This window comes from Rutidosis leptorrhynchoides, chromosome 1 (assembly GCF_046630445.1).
Source record: "Rutidosis leptorrhynchoides isolate AG116_Rl617_1_P2 chromosome 1, CSIRO_AGI_Rlap_v1, whole genome shotgun sequence".
In the NCBI taxonomy this organism is placed as follows: domain Eukaryota; kingdom Viridiplantae; phylum Streptophyta; class Magnoliopsida; order Asterales; family Asteraceae; genus Rutidosis; species Rutidosis leptorrhynchoides.
In genome coordinates, this window is record NC_092333.1 from 722,705,200 (window position 1) to 722,727,547 (window position 22,348).

Below are 22,348 nucleotides of genomic sequence, written 5' to 3' on the forward strand. Positions count from 1 at the left end.
AACATTTGTTAATAAAACAGCGGAAGCAGTAATACATGTTTACATTATTATTAAAAAGTAAAATAAATGTTTATGAACTAAAATATAATATGCGATGTGGACTCCATGCAAGCATCAAATCTATCATCACAAAGTTGCAAACAGCTAGCTCAATCATCACCTGAGACAAAACATGCTTAAAGTGTCAACCAAAAAGGTTGAGTGAAATTCACAGGTTTATAAATAATATCCAAAGTTTTAGACCACAAGATTTAGTTTAAAGTTGATTGATATAGAAATATCAATCTAAAAGTGTTGCTGCATTTTGTAATATCGCTACTAAACAAGTTTACCCTATGACACCTTGTACTGTCAGTGTCGTGGAATCATTATTATGTAACCAAAGACCAACGGTCGAATAGTTAGAGATGTTACTCTCAATAGTCCTATTCACAATAATTAAGTTTGCATTTAAACGTAGCAATTAACGATATTACGGTAGGGATTTAGCATGAATCAAAGCATGACAACATAGTTAACAATTTAGTACTTGTGTCTAAGCGTAAAACAGTTATAAAGCAAGCATGTGTCTCACCCCAAAAGTTATAAAACAGTTATGAAACAGTAAAAAATGGGGCTATGAAGTTCACCTTAGTAGCACAAAAGCGTATTCCACGAAAGAATTGAACGGAAGGACGTGACCGAGATCTCAACTTAGAGATAGAATGTATGATCAGACATTGCCTAACAGACAATAGTATATAGTACGATATTGATAGTAATGGTTCACTAAAGAATTTCCATTTTCAGAAAGTTACTATTTATGGAAAGTTTTCACTTATAGCAATTTTCCAATTTTAGAAAGTTCGGGTTAATCTTTAGCAAGACGTTGTATAAATTTACTCAAACTTCGTTGCTATCAAATAAGTCAGGAATGACCAGATGTAACCGGGGGCCCAGGACTCTTGACCAGAATCTAAGTCATGGCATTCGAGATCCACAAGCTTACCCATAAATGGCAACCTAGACATCATTCACTTACGACCGTGAGTAGCGATGAAGTTCACATGAATTGTACATTATCTTTGATTAACTTTCACTTTTGGTTTATATGTTATTATATATGTTATATTACATTTATTAATGTATTAACAATTTGATTATCTTATATTATATACTATAAGTTATTATTATTAAATTAGTATAGTTATAAAATAAGTGTTTATTAATAATGTATTATTATTAACTTACATTATAAGCATTATATTTTATTATATAGTATACTTAGTTATTAACCGTAAGTTATAATAATAATATTAATTTAGTATATGTAATATACTTATGTTAATCGAAAATCATATATGTTAATTCGAATATTAATTCATTAAATATTATATTTATAATTTTTATAAACTTAGTTAATTATACAATTCAGTAGGATATTTTATAAATATAATTTTATCAAGTTTTTGTATTTATTTCCCACTTTTCTTTATATATATATACTCGGTTTATATTAATCAAATTTAATTAGGTAATAAATATTAAATCGACCTAAATAAATAATTTTATATTTTTTACAGGTTCTATATTATGTAAAAATGTTATAAAAATTATTAAATCAAATTTTATATCAAAATATTATTTATTTAATGTTTTCTAAATATTTAACCATTGTAATCGGCCTATAATTAAATAAATAGGAAAAATAATTTAAAATTAATTTTTATATATTTTTTAAAGTATCTAGTGATGCTACTAATCATATAAAAATTTTATAAAAATATTTAATACACGTTTGTATTTATTTTGTATTTTCTTTATTATTTCTCTCGGTTTAGAATAATGCAAAAGTAAATTCTTTTTAAATACTAATCATCCCATTTATTTAATTTTTATAATTTTAACTTGTTTATAAAAGTATAATAATCTCAAAAAAATTTATAATTATTTTATTACTGTTTAATATTTTATTACGAATTTTATATTGTTTTTATGTTTAAATACTACATAATTGGTATTTAATTATAAATAATATTCCATAAATTATCAAAATTATTTTTATACATCATAATACTTATAATACTAATTATAACATTTAAAAATAATTTATATATATTAAATTCGAATTTTTAAAGAATATACAAAAAAATAAAAGCAATTCGATAAAAAATATAGAAAATACCTCAAGTACTTTCCCAAGTTTGTGAGAGAGTTTTTCCAAAGATTTGATACAAGTTTTTATGAAATGGAAGTGGGTATTTATAGGAAAAAAATGGTTGGTGAAAAAAAATATATAAATAAAATAAAGGTGCCAATTTTGACAAAAAATAAAAACATGTTAAAAATGTTTTTAATAAGTTTTTGTTTTTGAAAATATTTAGTCAAAATTCATGGGCTCATTATTTAATTTATAAAAAAATCTCTTTTTTATAAGCTAAAAATATATATATAATGATTAAAATAACTTATCATTTAATTAATAATTATGTTTCATATAGTTTTAAATATAATACGTATTAATATTAATATTAACTAAAGTTATTTTATATAATTAGTGTAAACTTTAGTTAACAAAATGTATTGACTAAAAATAAATATTTGATCAATGTCAAATTTAATTATATATTACGTATGGATAACAAACCTATAGTCAAATTAGTGAATTCAGGTATGGAAATATGAGGGTTGTTAAAAATGGGACTATATACTCACGGGAGTAAAAGTATATTAATAATAAGTTTTCAACTTATTAAAAATATGGCCGTCGTCCTTGGATTCACGAACCTATAATAATAATAATGATTCAGATAATAATACGACATATGAAAAAAAAAAAACAAGTTCATAGAATACTTATATAATAATTTTTAACATTTTATGTTGGTAGTCCAAAATAATTCGAAAAGTCCATTAATCGGTATATATATATATATATAATCTTAGAATTACCCCACGGTGTATTGTGTACGTATTGTCTTGCATCAATCTAGAGACGTATTGCATACTTATTGTCTTAGAATTAACTAAGACGTATTGTGTACGTATTGTCTTAGGATTTATCAAAACGTATTGTGCACGTATTGTTATGGAACGTACCAAGATTATTATATATATACAATCTCAGAATTAACCAAGATTATAATATTTTTTTAGACTAATGATAACATATAAAAATATATATAGGATATAGGAAAAGTTAACAAGGATATGGTTAATATAGTTTTTATAATATAAATTTCGTCCATACAACGTTAATTTTAGCAGATTTTGTTTTGCTCGCCAAATATTCATTACAACTCCGTTTAAAGTGAATCAAATTGCTATGGATTCCTTAAGAAGTAAATCTTACAAAACCAATTCTAAAAGTTTATACCAAGTAGTAATTTTTAGAGCTTTACCCTCTTTTTGTGTTGGTGGACAGATTTGGAAAAATCTCGGCATCCACCCAATATATGATTTTTGATAAAATACTTCCACTTTATCTAAAATCATGTAAAAAATACTGGAAGTCTTATTTACATATATTAACAGATTTCCAAAGTCTTAGCCTCGAACTCAAAGTCTAAGATAGGTTTTTAATTCTCAACCCAAAACAGCCCGCTTTTTACTGAATGGAGATTAAAGGATATATGTTAAGTTTCAAGGTGTTCTTCATATGTACAAGTTATAAGTTATTATATTAACTTAATATAATATCATAATACATATAAATAAGTGTTATTAGAGTTAAGTTATAAAGATTAAATTAGTTTTTCATACAAGTTTAGAATCAACTAAACTATGTTCTAGTTTATAAACTTTTATATAGATAGCTATAAACAAATGAATTGAACAAGAGTTGAAGTCGAGTTTTTACCTCAAGTTTAGAATGTAAAGTTTCTGGAAAGAAGTAGTAGAACAAAATTTGAGAGAGTTCTTGCAAGTGTGTGTAAAAATGAGTTAGAAATGGTGCTTATTTATAGGCTTGAAAATTTGGTTTTTAGTGAAAATATCTAAGATAAGTTAAAATGTATTAAGTCATGAATGACATATTAAATTGATTAGGTCATGGATGACATATTACACAAATAATTGCAGATTTCTATTGGTATATACCAATAGTAAATACTTCTAGAAGCTGTGTATAATACGGGTAAAAAATACCGTATGAATGCGAGTAGAATTCTTGAGGAAATTGAACGGAAATACGAGTATAGCTATCCTTTATATGTATTGGTATATTATAAAGTGTATTCAATACTTGTAAGGATGTATTTACACTCGTAATACATTGTATATAAATACATTTTAATTTAAGTTAATTACGTCGTTTAAATAGTAACATATATATTGTTCAAAAACTCTTTAAATTAGTAGTATGAAAATATATATATAATACTTTGTTAATATACTTAATGAGATATTTAATTATCATATTTTCAAGTTAAATATATGTATATATACACATATATATAATTAATACAAGTTATGACGTTCGTGAATCGTAGGAATAAAAGGGTGGTCAACTGCTTATATAAAATTCTTTCCGGAGGTTCAAGACTTATTAAAATTCATTGCTTATCATGTCGAAATTATTAAATCATAAAAATAGTATAATCAAGTAGTCGGAAAAATCCGGGTCATCACATTTCATGGGGTCGGGATCCCCGTGAAAGTGAGGAGGCTTAGTCGCCAAAAAGTTCTTATAGCTAAACTCCAACTCGCCCTCATTTTGAGGTCTAGGAAACCTCCTTTCAAATTCTTCTTTGACGACATTGGTCATACGTTCTTGAATCATATCGACAATTTGTTCCGAAACCGACTCTTCGAATATTTGTTTAACCCTTCGTGAGAAAACCGAAACATAGTTTTCTAAAGCGGTCTCATTCTTGGTAGTCATCTTATCTTCCTCCACATGAGAGGGACCACCATTGCCATTTGTATCCGTTCTGTTTCTCGTCTTCATTCTAAAGATTAAAAATGGATTAGACATCACCAACAATTTAATACACATATATAGCTATGTATATGATCGCACACATACCACATCTAGCTCGATACTTGTCGTACATCCTTGCTTGACTTGACTTGCAACCGTAATAGTGGTCGCGACTCATTATTACGCTCACATGCCGTGCCATGCTCAAACGTATCACAACCATCTTGCTCGATGTTCAAAACAATAACACATGATTAGTATGTCATAACATAAGCATAGTTAGTCCACCTATGTAAAATGTCCCGTTCATATTGATTATAAACGTTCCATATTAATTGATTTCGTTGCGAGGTTTTGACCTCTATATGAGACGTTTTTCAAAGACTGCATTCATTTTTAAAACAACCATAACCTTTATTTTATCAATAAAGGTTTCAAAAGCATTACGTAGATTATCAAATAATGATAATCTAAAATATACTGTTTACACACGACCATTACATAATGGTTTACAATAGAAATATATTACATCGACATATGTTTCTTGAATGCAGTTTTTACATAATATCATACAAACATGGACTCCAAATCTTGTCCTTATTTTAGTATGCAACAGCGGAAGCTCTTAATATTCACCTGAGAATAAACATGCTTTAAACATCAAAAAAAATGTTGGTGAGTTATATGTGACGATCGCTCCAAATCCATATGGACGAACACGTCATTCATCGATTTCATTGCGAGGTATTTGACCTCTATATGATACGTTTTGTAAACATTGCATTCTTTTGAAAAGGCACACCATAAATGAATATTTAAATCAAAGATTTTCGACATCTGATGATTTCTACAAATAGACAATCACCGTAATATAATAGTTTACAATGATACTTCCGTTGACAATGCAGTCAAAATAAGATACTTGGTGATGATTTGGTGAATGCAACGTTTCCTTGAAAAACATGTCATGTAAGACTCCAGGCACATAGCTTGTCTAACATATAAGCAAACAGCGGAAGACTTCTAGGAACCTGAGAATAAACATGCTAACAAGTGTCAATACAAAGGTTGGTGAGTTCATAGTTTTAGTGTTTCGCATAATTTGTATATAAAAGTGGATCACAAGATTTCAGTTGTTTCATCCAGAAACGTTTATCAAAATATTCTACGAAATTGAGCACCCTGGTAACTAAACTTAACGTATATATAATTTGTACCCTTTGTATAATCATCTTAATAATACACGCAAACCAACGTGTACGCTTCTCAAATAGCATACGTCCGTTAAAAGGCTAGTGCTCTAGCTCGGACGGGGATATCAAGCCCTATGGATCCATATACTACTACTCGCGCCCACCAGTTCTTATAACTGGCAGTTACTAGTTACCAAAGCTAAGGGATTTTCGGTTCAAACTCAGTGTAGAATTTAGTATGTACTTGTATCCATTGCATTTAAAATAAAGTACATGTATTCTCAGCCCAAAAATATATATTGCAAAAGCAATTAAAAAGGGAGCAAATGAAACTCACCTTAGCAGCATATAAAGTCGCTCACCAAAATGTGACTGAAACTCGGATTACCAAATAACCGTAGATCTCAACCTAGAGAACATATGTTGGTCAATAAATGTCTATCAAGCTAGGTCAGGTCATAGTGTATCATAATCCTAATGCTCGAGATTGACATACAAAAGTTATCTTAAGTCATTTCAAAAAGTCAATTTTGACAATATTTCAACAAAACGAGACATACCTTATATAAGGAGTCATTTACTCGGTTGGTAATATTTAAAAGTTCACTTTATCAATCTCGTAAACAAGTTGTTTAAATCTTAATTGCAGATTCAAAAGCAATTTCAATTAACGTCAATCATAATTCAGTTGACCATATCTTTTAATCCGTTCATCGAAACTATTCGGTGTCTAAATGAAAAGTTATTGATTTTTCGCCAGCTTTCCGAAAACATGTATATCATATACCTTTTACCAGTAATATATGTATTTAATTCGTGATTCATTATAAACTGTTTAACGACGAAATTTAGCATACAAACATGTATAAATATATATACTCGAGCACTATACATGGATACACAATTAATGTATAAAAGATAAAATATAAATGCTTACGTATCAATATTGTGATTCAATATTGCAGAAAAGTACGTAGACGCAACATAGATGATAACAGTAGGTTTGACTTGTAAATAATACCCATGAACATTACCCATAACCTCCATAGCTATAACCCATAATTTCCTTAACTTTATCCCGCTCAAAAACCCATTTTTTTAAAGTGACACGCTCATAACCTCGTCGTAGTATTTTATGTATAATACTAATTAATAATATTAATAATAATAAGATTAATAATAATATTAATCTTAATAATAATAATAATAATAATAATAATAAATAAATAAAATAAATACCGAGTAATATATAATTTAGAGAAAGAAGTGTGAAAACTGAGCAATTTATAGAACCTTTTCTGAAAAAGTACCCCATGCGATCGCATGGGATTTGTGCTTCAAGGCCATGCGATCGCATGGCCCTCTGATCCAGCTCACAAACTTTTAACTTTTTGTTTGTCGGCATAATTTTATATAATATATAATATATTTAATTTTTATAATTAATTATATATTATATTAAATTCACATGCATAGTTGACTTGTAATTTTTGTTTTGATGACTCGTACGTTGTCACTCGACTTATGTCCCGGTTCCGGTTTCTCGAACGCATTTTCATACGCTTAGAAAACTCGCAATTTACGTTTTGTGACTCGTACCTTTGTCAAAATATAGTCTTAAATTATCAATAAACTATATCATTTAAAGTGTATCTTAAACTTTCGAGTGTTTTGGTCATTTACTTCTATAAATCATTGTCTCGCTATTTGTTGATATATAATAACAAATCGTTTTATGACCAAGTTAATATACATTTTCAACATTCATAAACACGTTTTAAATATACGTCGCAATTTATTCATACAATTAATATTCCAACTTATCATATATATTCAAATAAATATTTAAACCAATAAGTTTAATGTACGGTATTAAACAATTAAAATGTTGTTACGTTTTCAAGTTATAGTATATATATGTATCTATTTACATATAATGGTTTGCGAATCATTGAAAACAATCGAAGGGTAATTGAATAGTTCAAAATTTTGAGATTCAACTTCATAGATTTTGCTTATCGTGTCGGAAACGTTAAAGATTAAGTTTAAATTTGGTCAGAAATTTTCGGGTCATCACAGTACCTCCCCGTTAAAGAAATTTTGTCCCGAAATTTGAGTGAGGTCGTCCTGGCTAACAATAAAAATGTTTTCATGACGAATATGTGTTGATAAATAGAATTTTTATCACCGTTGAATAATATGGATAAAATAAACCAATTACTCGAAGTGTATGAGAGAAGTTATCGTAATAGAGTGAAATGAAAGAATAGAGATTCGTCTTAACTTTTGACGTAGTTACGATTGATTTTCGGAATTTAAGGAATAGAAAATCTTCATAATCTAAATAAGATTTGATTCTTCGGAATTTGCGGAAATTGGGATTTTCTTTGATTAAATGCGTATCTGCCTCGATTGCTATGTCTGATATTTCGCTATAAATTGACCTCTTCCGTTTCATTTATTTTCAACACTCCTATAATCTTCTTTCTTATTTCATACATCCCAATAGATTGTAAAAATGCTTAATCCAGTTCTGATTCTTGATATTTTCCTGGCTATCGTATCCTTCATTCTTCTTTTTCATCTGCCACCAGAGGAAGTTATTTTCTTCTACTATTACCTTGGAGTTATAGTGTTTTTCATTCTCCCGTGTATTTATATTGCTATACGCATTGATATACACGGTTTGTAATTTCGGGGTTGTTATCGGGCTTTATATTCTCCATTATATTTCGGAGCTTCATGCTTTCGTTTTCTCTTCCCAACCTTAAGTCAAGCGGATAATGGTCCAGAATTCGTAGGTATGAAGTTTCAGATGAACATAACTAATGTTCTAAGAAAGAAATGGTAATAGCACAATCTGACTTGTCAAATTACCAGAATACCTCAAAAAAGACCGAATCATTAAGAACATATTTTCTTGATATTTTTAGAGATTATATAGAATGAAAGAGTTATGTAACATGGTTCATGATGAGGGTATGATCTGTGAACCTTTATCACGTTCCATTAGAAACTCAGCATGACTTACTGTAATATAATCACGTTGATCAAGTGTCATTATATTATACTAACTCATGCTTCAATTCCTAACATTACTTCAAAACATTTATATTTTAAACTTAAAAGTTTCAGAATTTAGAAACTAAAATAGTTTCTTTTATGGTGTAACACAGATATCGTAAGGAGAAAATTGATTTCCAATAAGAATGATTATGGAATTATCTCCAGAAATATGGAGGATATTTATAATGAAAGATACGATGATATCTTAGAATTTCTAATATCATAGGATGATGAAGAATATTGTCTGCAAGGGTTTAGATTCGGAAGCAAGGTATTCGTTAATGGCTTCAGCAGATACTGAATCATTTGGATTCTTTGAAGACAGGTTTCGTCCTTGGGATTTATCCACAGCCTCTTTCATACTTTGCTCAATCCGTTTTCCAGTTCCAAACTTTCTCTTTTTCTGAGCTTTGCCAGCACACTATCCTTTATCATCAAACTTTTTACTGTTAAGGTCGTTTACAGTTTTTGCTGCTTCATCAGCATTTTTCAAGATTTCGAGAACTAGTTCGTAGTTTAAGGTGTTTTTCAGAAACTTCACATTCGGAGTAAATAAGTCTAGGAGATAGACATTATATGTTTATATATAGCTGTTGGCGTAGAATTGCTGCGAAATTCGAAATACTGATTGCTAATTCCCGGTAGTTAGTATGGCAATTATCGTTAGAAGATGTAGATGAGTACATGATAGGGTTTCGATGAGTATAAGGATTTTTCGGAAGATCAAGGATTAATGAAGTTGTTGGTAAATTTACTGCTAATGTGGTGGGACATGAAAGGTTCCCTTGTAACAAGAACGTATATGTCAAGGTTACAATAAAGTTAATCTGAAAAGTCGAAGTTGACTGGCTGGAAGTGTGATGAAAATTGATATCTTGAAAAGAATTTCAAGATTATTTTCGGTATTAACAACATTAAAGGATCTTGCACAGTTTTGAAGTCAAAGTATAGCTTTGAAAGATGTAGAGATCTAAGAATGATGTCACCAATTCAGAGTTATGACTTGGATTCTGATCCATCAATATCAGAATATGTAATTGAATTTATATGAAAACGATTGTATATCGTTATAAGCATTGTTAATAATTTTTGAATCAAAGTTGAAGAATGTACAGTGTAACATATTAATTGTGAACTTATATATTTCCCGAGTATTACCTACCCGTTAAAGATTTCACAATTAATACTTTGTACAAAAGAACTTTTATTACCGTCCTTATGAAAATATATGTATGTATATTTTCTTCAGATGTAATACAGACTTAATGAGTTAATATCATATTAAGCTCATTTGATTTTCGGCTTGACTTAGAAATGATTAATCTCTAAAACATTAAAGATTACATAATCTTTGCGGAGTATTTCGCTAATGTAATCGATACTTCATTATTTATTCTTATTTCTCGGTGAAGGATGTTGATGCTTGTGGAATCTTTGTGAACCTTACAAGGCACAGATGATGTTTTCTGGAAAGTTTTGAGTACATCGAAAATGAAAATGTAAAATCAATTATGTAATTGAATAATACACTTGGTTTATTATGAAATGAAATTCATTAAGTTGAAACAGAGATTGTAGTTAATGAAGGTTAAGTTGTTAACGAAGGATGTACATCATAGCATATTAATAATATGAATTTAACCGAGTAATATTTACCCTTTTTCAATTCATACAGAATTGCTTAGTACGAAAAGATTTACGATGGTTTTAAAATTTATATATATAAGATATACATATAAATTCTTTAGAGTAAATGAGTTATTACTTCATAACTCATTGATACAATATACTCGTTGTTGATTCATAATGATGTCCAGGGTGCTTTCTTGAACTGACGGAGCTCGTGATGTTAGAGGCGATGTTGACAGCACTGACTGTGCTGGTGAGGCTAAGGGTACAAGTCTATCATTTGTAAAACAAGTCTATCTTGTACCTTACGTATCATTCTTGTCAGGGTTTCTACTCTTCCTTCTATCATTTCTATTCATTAGATTTACGGTTAGAACTGGGATAAATAATCTCTAAGATTTTAGAGATTACCTAATCGTCGTAGAATATTTCTCCGATGAAGTTATGAATCAATACTTCATCATTTATTGTTATTGGTATCCCTTGGTATCTATGGTGAGTATGATGTTGATATTCGAGGTACAGATTGTGATGTTGAGGTGTGTGATGGGGATGTTGTTATTGGTGGTGGTAATAATACTGTTGGTGTTGATGATGGTGGTACTGGTTATGCTGCTGGTGCTGCTGCTGGTGTTTGAAATCCTTGCACCATATTCTCCAAAGCCACTACCTGAGCGCGAAGCTCGTTGACTTCTTCTATTATACTGGGATGGTTGATGGTTCGGACAAGCGGATGAATAAGATTTAGAATATTGGATATTACGTAGTTGTTGCGAGCTGTTCTGGAAATGAGGGTGAAAATGGTGTTACGAACGGGTTCGCCGGTAAGTGCTTCAGGTTCTTCACCAAGAGGTGAATGTGGTGGATGGAAGGGATCGCCTTCTTCTTGTCTCCAATGATTAAGTAGATTACGAACCCATCCCCAATTCATCCAGAATAGATGATGGCTAATTGGTTGATCCATTCTGGTTACACTGTCTTCGGAATTCAGGTGAATATCCATATCGGAATAGCTGTCAGAGTTTAAGGAATTTGAACTAGATACGGGATCCATCTTGTATAATTAGGGAGATGATTTTTGATATGAATTAGATTATAGAATTTAGTTTAGTATTCTTCAATACATAATTTACATATGTATATATAATACCAAATTCCATAAATCACGGAGAAATTTTTGAAAGATATCAGGAAAAAGTTTACAGTAACAGATACGCTAAGATATGAATTTTGTCTATACACTATTCATGCAATCAATGCAGTAAAATGTGTCTAGACTAGGAATGATAAGCATGTAATTTTCGACAAGAAATGATAAGCAAAACTTTTAACATGCACACACGGTCGAAGTCCAGACTTACTAATGCATCCTAACAACTATCAGTTAGACACACTCATGCAAGACCTGGTTCGCTAGGACCAATGCTCTGATACCAACTGTGACGATCGCTCCAAATCTATATGGACGAACACGTCATTCATCGATTTCATTGCGAGGTATTTGACCTCTATATGATACGTTTTGTAAACATTGCATTCTTTTGAAAAGGCACACCATAAATGAATATTTAAATCAAAGATTTTCGACATCTGATGATTTCTACATATAGACAATCACCGTAATATAATAGTTTACAATGATACTTCCGTTGACAATGCAATCAAAATAAGATACTTGGTGATGATTTGGTGAATGCAACGTTTCCTTGAAAAACATGTCATGTAAGACTCCAGGCACATAGCTTGTCTAACATATAAGCAAACAGCGGAAGACTTCTAGGAACCTGAGAATAAACATGCTAACAAGTGTCAACACAAAGGTTGGTGAGTTCATAGTTTTAGTGTTTCGCATAATTTGTATATAAAAGTGGATCACAAGATTTCAGTTGTTTCATCCAGAAACGTTTATCAAAATATTCTACGAAATTGAGCACCCTGGTAACTAAACTTAACGTATATATAATTTGTACCCTTTGTATAATCATCTTAATAATACACGCAAACCAACGTGTACGCTTCTCAAATAGCATACGTCCGTTAAAAGGCTAGTGCTCTAGCTCGGACGGGGATATCAAGCCCTATGGATCCATATACTACTACTCGCGCCCACCAGTTCTTATAACTGGCAGTTACTAGTTACCAAAGCTAAGGGATTTTCGGTTCACTCAGTGTAGAATTTAGTATGTACTTGTATCCATTGCATTTAAAATAAAGTACATGTATTCTCAGCCCAAAAATATATATTGCAAAAGCAATTAAAAAGGGAGCAAATGAAACTCACCTTAGCAGCATATAAAGTCGCTCACCAAAATGTGACTGAAACTCGAATTACCAAATAACCGTAGATCTCAACCTAGAGAACATATGTTGGTCAATAAATGTCTATCAAGCTAGGTCAGGTCATAGTGTATCATAATCCTAATGCTCGAGATTGACATACAAAAGTTATCTTAAGTCATTTCAAAAAGTCAATTTTGACAATAGTTCAACAAAACGAGACATACCTTATATAAGGAGTCATTTACTCGGTTGGTAATATTTAAAAGTTCACTTTATCAATCTCGTAAACAAGTTGTTTAAATCTTAATTGCAGATTCAAAAGCAATTTCAATTAACGTCAATCATAATTCAGTTGACCATATCTTTTAATCCGTTCATCGAAACTATTCGGTGTCTAAATGAAAAGTTATTGATTTTTCGCCAGCTTTCCGAAAACATGTATATCATATACCTTTTACCAGTAATATATGTATTTAATTCGTGATTCATTATAAACTGTTTAACGACGAAATTTAGCATACAAACATGTATAAATATATATACTCGAGCACTATACATGGATACACAATTAATGTATAAAAGATAAAATATAAATGCTTACGTATCAATATTGTGATTCAATATTGCAGAAAAGTACGTAGACGCAACATAGATGATAATAGTAGGTTTGACTTGTAAATAATACCCATGAACATTACCCATAACCTCCATAGCTATAACCCATAATTTCCTTAACTTTATCCCGCTCAAAAACCCATTTTTTGAAAGTGACACGCTCATAACCTCGTCGTAGTATTTTATGTATAATACTAATTAATAATATTAATAATAATAAGATTAATAATAATATTAATCTTAATAATAATAATAATAATAATAATAATAATAATAATAATAATAATAATAATAATAATAATAATAATAATAATAATAATAATAATAAATAAATAAATAAAATAAATACTGAGTAATATATAATTTAGAGAAAGAAGTGTGAAAACCAGTGTTGTAAAAGTCGGCCGACTTGACCGACGCGTCGGCCGATGCGTCGTTTTTTTGGGTTCTCCGTGCCGTTTTTTCAGAAAGCGACTCAAAAGACGGTCAGAGCTAAAAGTTCGGTCAAAGTCTGTCAAAGACGGTCAAAAATGGTCAAAGTCAGTCAAATTTTTGTCAAGATCTGATATATTTTAAAATTAAGGGTTGTTTTCATTTTTTGAGCCGCTTTTTTCTTTGTGTCCTTACTGATTATGTACTCGGTAACATTAATTGAGTTCGAAGTTTGATTGTTTTTAAATTTGAGTTCTTATTTAAGAAATTTATGGTACATAATCAACTATTTTATATATATATAAATATATATTTAAGAAATTATTAATAAAGTCAACGTTGGTCAACGACCGATGCGTCCCGACGCGTCCCCCGACTCGGCCGACGCGTCTTTTTTAAGTCTCGACCGATGCGTCCCCGACTCGCGACTTTTACAACCTTGGTGAAAACTGAGCAATTTATAGAACCTTTTCTGAAAAAGTACCCCATGCGATCGCATGGGATTTGTGCTTCAAGGCCATGCGATCGCATGGCCCTCTGATCCAGCTCACAAACTTTTAACTTTTTGTTTGTCGACATAATTTTATATAATATATAATATATTTAATTTTTATAATTAATTATATATTATATTAAATTCACATGCATAGTTGACTTGTAATTTTTGTTTTGATGACTCGTACGTTGTCACTAGACTTATGTCCCGGTTCCGGTTTCTCGAACGCATTTTCGTACGCTTAGAAAACTCGCAATTTACGTTTTGTGACTCGTACCTTTGTCAAAATATAGTCTTAAATTATCAATAAACTATATCATTTAAAGTGTATCTTAAACTTTCGAGTGTTTTGGTCATTTACTTCTATAAATCATTGTCTCGCTATTTGTTAATATATAATAACAAATCGTTTTATGACCAAGTTAATATACATTTTCAACATTCATAAACAAGTTTTAAATATACGTCGCAATTTATTCATACAATTAATATTCCAACTTATCATATATATTCAAATAAATATTTAAACCAATAAGTTTAATGTACGGTATTAAACAATTAAAATGTTGTTACGTTTTCAAGTTATAGTATATATATGTATCTATTTACATATAATGGTTTGCGAATCATTGAAAACAATCGAAGGGTAATTGAATAGTTCAAAATTTTGAGATTCAACTTCATAGACTTTGCTTATCGTGTCGGAAACGTTAAAGATTAAGTTTAAATTTGGTCAGAAATTTTCGGGTCATCACATTATAGGTTTAACCTATATATATAAAATAGTGACAATAGACCACAAGATTTCATATTTCAATATACATCCCATACATAGAGATAAAAATCATTCATATGGTGAACACCTGGTAACCGACATTAACAAGATGCATATATAAGAATATTCCCATCATTCCGGGATCCTCCTTCGAACATGATATAAATTTCGAAGTACTAAAGCATCCGGTACTTTGGATGGGGCTTGTTGGGCCCGATAGATCTATCTTTAGGATTCACGTCAATTAGGGTGTCTGTTCCCTAATTCTTAGATTATCAGACTTAATAAAAAGGGGCATATTCGATTTCGATAATTCAACCATAGAATGTAGTTTCATGTACTTGTGTCTATTTTATAAATCATTTATAAAACATGCATGTATTCTCATCCCAAAATATTAGATTTTAAAACTGGGACTATAACTCACTTTTACAGATTTTTTACTTCGTCGGGAAGTAAGACTTGGCCACTGGTTGATTCACGAACCTCTAACAAATATGTACATATATATCAAAGTATATTTAAAATATATTTACAACACTTTTAATACATTTTGATGTTTTAAGTTTATTAAGTCAGCTGTCCTCGTTAGTAACCTACAACTAGTTGTCCAACGTTAGATGTACAGAAAAAAATTGATATATATTATCTTGAATCAATCCATGACCCAGTGTATACACGTCTCATGCTAGATCACAACTCAAAGTATATATATTTTTGGAATCAACCTCAACCCTGTATAGCTAACTCCCACATTACTGCATATAGAGTATCTATGATTGTTCCAAATAATATATACACATGGGTCGATATGATATGTCAAAACATTTGCATACGTGTCTATGGTATCCCAAGATTACATAATATATTAGAATACATGTATAATACAATATAAGTTAGCTAGGATATGATTAATATAGATTTGTTACCAATTTTCACGTTGCTACAACAAGAAAAATTATCCAATCTTGTTTTACCCATAACTTCTTCATTTTAAATCCGTTTTGAGTGAATAAAATTGCTATGGTTTCATATTGAACTCTATTTTATAAATCTAAATAGAAAAGGTATAGGTTTATAGTCGGAAATATAAGTTACAAGTCATTTTTGTAAAGGTAGCCATTTCAGTCGAAAGAATGACTTCTAGATGACCATTTTAGAAAACATACTTCCACTTTGAGTTTAACCATGATTTTTGGATATAGTTTCATGTTCATAAGAAAAATCATTTTCCCAGAAGAACAACTTTTAAATCAAAGTTTATCATAGTTTTTAATTAACTAACCCAAAACAGCCCGCGGTGTTACTATGACGGCGTATGTCCGGTTTTACAGTGTTCTTCGTGTTTCCAGGTTTTAGATCATTAAGTTAGCATATTATATAGATATAGAACATTGTTTAGTTGATTATAAAAGTCAAGTTAGAAGGATTAACTTTTGTTTGCGAACAAGTTTAGAATTAACTAAACTATGTTCTAGTGATTACAAGTTTAAACCTTCGAATAAGATAGCTTTATATGTATGAATTGAATGATGTTATGAACATCATTACTACCTCAAGTTTTCTGTATAAAGCTACTAGAAATGAGAAAAATGGATCTAGCTTCAAAGGATCCTTGGATGGCTTGAAAGTTCTTCAAGCAGAATCATGACACGAAAACAAGTTCAAGTAAGATTTCCACTCGAAATAAGATTGTTATAGTTATAGAAATTGAATCAAAGTTTGAATATGAGTATTACCTTGTATTAGAAAGATATCTTACTATAAATAATAAAGATTTCTTGAGGTTGGATGATCACTCTACAAGATTGGAAGTAAGCTAGCAAACTTGGAAGTATTCTTGATTTTATGAAACTAGAACTTGTAGAATTTATGAAGAACACTTAGTACTTGAAGATAGAACTTAAGAGAGATTAATTAGATGAAGAAAATTGAAGAATGAAAGTGTTTGTAGGTGTTTTTGGTCGTTGGTATATGGATTAGATATAAAGGATGTGTAATTTTGTTTACATGTAAATAAGTCATGAATGATTACTCATATTTTTGTAATTTTATGAGATATTTCATGCTAGTTGCCAAATGATGGTTCCCACATGTGTTAGGTGACTCAAATGGGCTACTAAGAGCTGATCAATGGAGTGTATATACCAATAGTACATACATCTAAAAGCTGTGTATTGTACGAGTACGAATACGGGTGCATACGAGTAGAATTGTTGATGAAACTGAACGAGGATGTAATTGTAAGCATTTTTGTTAAGTAGAAGTATTTTGATAAGTGTCTTGAAGTCTTTAAAAAGTGTATGAATACATATTAAAACACTACATGTATATACATTTTAACTGAGTCGTTAAGTCATCGTTAGTCGTTACATGTAAGTGTTGTTTTGAAACCTTTAGGTTAACGATCTTGTTAAATGTTGTTAACCTATTATTTATTAAATCAAATGAGATGTTAAATTATTACATTATCATGATATCATGATGTATTAATATATCTTAATATGATATATATACATTAAATGTCGTTACAACGATAATCGTTACATATATGTCTCGTTTCAAAATTATTAAGTTAGTAGTCTTGTTTTTACATATGTAGTTCATTGTTAATATACTTAATGATATGTTTACTTATCATAATATCATGTTAACTATATATATATATATATCCATATATATGTCATCATATAGTTTTTACAAGTTTTAACGTTCGTGAATCGCCGGTCAACTTGGGTGGTCAATTGTCTATATGAAACCTATTTCAATTAATCAAGTCTTAACAAGTTTGATTGCTTAACATGTTGGAAACATTTAATCATGTAAATATCAATTTCATTTAATATATAAAAACATGGAAAAGTTCGGGTCACTACAGTACCTACCCGTTAAATAAATTTCGTCCCGAAATTTTAAGCTGTTGAAAGTGTTGACGAATCTTCTGGAAATAGATGCGGGTATTTCTTCTTCATCTGATCTTCACGCTCCCAGGTGAACTCAGGTCCTCTACGAGCATTCCATCAAACCTTAACAATCGGTATCTTGTTTTGTTTAAGTCTTTTAACCTCACGATCCATTTTTTCGACTGGTTCTTCAATGAATTGAAGTTTTTCATTGATTTGGATTTCGTCCAACGGAATAGTGAGATCTTCTTTAGCAAAACATTTCTTCAAATTCGAGACGTGGAAAGTGTTATGTACATTCGCAAGTTGTTGAGGTAACTCAAGTCGGTAAGCTACTGGTCCGACACGATCAATAATCTTGAATGGTCCAATATACCTTGGATTTAATTTCCCCCGTTTACCAAATCGAACAACACCTTTCCAAGGTGCAACCTTAAGCATGACCATTTCTCCAATTTCAAATTCTATGTCTTTTCTTTTAATGTCGGCGTAGCTCTTTTGTCGACTTTGGGCGGTTTTCAACCGTTGTTGAATTTGGATGATCTTCTCGGTAGTTTCTTGTATTATCTCCGGACCCGTAATCTCTCTATCCCCCACTTCACTCTAAAAATAAGAGACCTGCACTTTCTACCATAAAGTGCTTTAAACGGCGCCATCTCAATGCTTGAATGATAGCTGTTGTTGTAGAAAAATTCTGCTAACGGTAGATGTCGATCCCAACTGTTTCCGAAATCAATAACACATGCTTGTAGCATGTCTTCAAGTGTTTGTATCGTCCTTTCGCTCTGCCCATCAGTTTGTGGATGATAGGCAGTACTCATGTCTAGACGAGTTCCTAATGCTTGTTGTAATGTCTGCCAGAATCTTGAAATAAATCTGCCATCCCTATCAGAGATAATAGATATTGGTATTCCATGTCTGGAGATGACTTCCTTTAAATACAGTCATGCTAACTTCTCCATCTTGTCATCTTCTCTTATTGGCAGAAAGTGTGCTGACTTGGTGAGACGATCAACTATTACCCAAATAGTATCATAACCACTTGCAGTCCTTGTCAATTTAGTAATGAAATCCATGGTAATGTTTTCCCATTTCCATTCCAGGATTTCAGATTGTTGTAGTAGACCTGATGGTTTCTGATGTTCAGCTTTGACCTTAGAACACGTCAAACATTCTCCTACATATTTAGGAATATCGGCTTTTATACTGGCCACCAAAAATGTTTCTTAAGATCCTTATACATCTTCCCCGTTCCAGGATGTATTGAGTTTATGGTTTTATGAGCTTCTCTAAGTACCATTTCTCTCATATCTCCAAATTTTGGTACCCAAATTCTTTTAGCCCTATACCGGGTTCTGTCTTCCCGAATATTAAGATGCTTCTCCGATCCTTTGGGTATTTCATCCTTTAAATTTCCCTCTTTTTAAACTCCTTGTTGCGCCTCCTTTATTTGAGTAGTAAGGTTAGTGTGAATCATTATATTCATAGATTTTACTCGAATGGGTTCTCTGTCCTTTCTGCTCAAGGCGTCAGCTACCACATTTTCCTTCCCTGGGTGGTAACGAATCTCAAAGTCTTAATCATTCAACAATTCAATCCACCTACGCTGCCTCATATTCAGTTGTTTCTGATTAAATATGTGTTGAAGACTTTTGTGGTCGGTATATATAATACTTTTGACCCCATATAAGTAGTGCCTCCAAGTCTTTAATGCAAAAATAACCGTGCCTAATTCCAAATCATGCGTCGTATAATTTTGCTCGTGAATCTTCAATTGTCTAGACGCATAAGCAATCACCTTCGTCCGTTGCATTAATACACAACCGAGACCTTGCTTTGATGCGTCACAATAAATCACAAAATCATCATTCCCTTCAGGCAATGACAATATAGGTGCTGTAGTTAGCTTTTTCTTCAATAATTGAAACGCCTTCTCTTGTTCATCCTTCCATTCAAATTTCTTCCCTTTATGCGTTAATGCAGTCAAGGATTTTGCTATTTTGGAGAAATCTTGGATGAATCTTCTGTAGTAACCAGCCAATCCTAAAAATTGACGTATATGCTTCGGAGTTTTTGGGGTTTCCCACTTTTCAACGGTTTCGATCTTTGCTGGGTCCACCTGGATACCTTCTTTGTTCACTATGTGACCGAGGAATTGAATTTCTTCCAACCAAAATGCACACTTTGAAAACTTAGCGTACAGTTTTTCTTTCCTCAATACTTCTAGCACTTTTCTCAAATGTTCTTCGTGCTCTTGATCATTCTTTGAGTAAATAAGTATGTCATCGATGAAAACAATGACAAACTTGTCAAGATATGGCCCACACACTCGGTTCATAAGGTCCATGAACACAGTTGGTGCGTTAGTCAATCCAAACGGCATAACCATAAACTCGTAATGACCATAACGCGTCCTAAAAGCAGTTTTTGGAATATCATCCTCCTTTTACTCGCATTTGATGATATCCAGAACGTAAATCGATCTTCGAATAAATCGACGAGCCTTGTAGTTGATCAAATAAGTCGTCAATTCTCGGCAGTGGATAACGGTTTTTGATGGTAAGTTTGTTCAACTCTCTGTAGTCAATACACAACCTAAATGTACCATCCTTCTTCTTGACAAACAAAACAGGAGCTCCCTATGGTGATGTGCTTGGTCGAATGATACCACGTTCTAATAGTTCTTGCAGTTGGCTTTGCAGTTCTTTCATCTCGCTGGGTGCGAGTCTATAAGGAGCACGAGCTATTGGTGCACGAGCTATTCCCACACTTGAGCGTTGCTTGTCCTCAAGCAATATAGTCTTGAAATATACTAGAATCACTTATTTATTCTTCACACTCTGTACATCTGTGATTTCTTTACGGCGGTATAAACAATGGTAGTAACGATGTGGTTTACAGTCCCACATGACTATAAAATTTAGATCCTTTAAGAAAATTGGATCTTTATGAAAACATTTGATCTTTTTGAAAATTAAATCTAGTTTTTACCCTAGATAAGTTTTCCGGAATAACCCTTCACCGGTGTTTGCAAAATATTTTTGTGGGTTTGGTGGGTTTCAGATTTGAAAATTTTAGCTCAAAACTTGTGGTTTTGTGTCACCTACTTGCTAACCTTGTATTGGGAAAGCAACACGTCCAGTATACTTGCTCCGTATATTACCTTTCGATAAACTACCGTCCGGTTGTAAAGGAAAGCGTTGAACAAGCAACTGTTAAGGCAATGTCCCCTGACATGCTTTTAATTATGGTCTATAACGTGTCGGACGCAATTACTATCCTTTGTAGGAGCAATTGTAAAGCTCACCCTTATAATTTTCCGGTCTGGCACAAGGTCCTGTCTTTGACCATGCTATGCAACCACCGTTCTTACGGTTGACACCCGATTTGGTTCAGGTGACCTAATGAATTCCAGGTGAATTCCTAGGATTTTACATTCAATGGTAATGAACGCATTGAAAATGGGTTTTTAGAAAACAAATCGGTTTGAAATTTTGATCAAAATATTTTCTCGTTCAAGCTCGAGTTTAGATATCATTGAATTCCATGAGTTTGTAATTCTAAATCTTTAAGGTCAATCTCAAGGATTGAGTAATATCAGGCTTAAAAGCTGATTTTTAATCTTTAAGGAGATTATCCTTTCTGAGGGTCTGATTCATTAGTCTTATCAAGCTAATTTGCACGGCGCCCTCCCCATTTTACGAGATAAATCCTTCTCATGGTTAGGATAAGTCTGACCACTTGGCGACCCTGTTTGATGCTGAGGTCCGTGGATTTCCTGCTGATATTAGAGATGACTTTTCTAGATTTTTCGTCAACCTACAGCTGGTCTGGACGACAACTTCCTGACCTAAATCAAGAAGCGCGTGTCTTTTTCGGAAGACTTTACTTCCTTTTAATGATGGAATTGATTCATCGTGTAGATCCATCTATTCTTTCAGATAAACCGGGTAAAATAGTTAATTTAGTCCAAAACAAAAGTATCTTCAATTATTTGTTACAGAAATATGTGACATATGTTTAAAATAACTTGGTAAATTTTCCCACATTTGGCTTTTA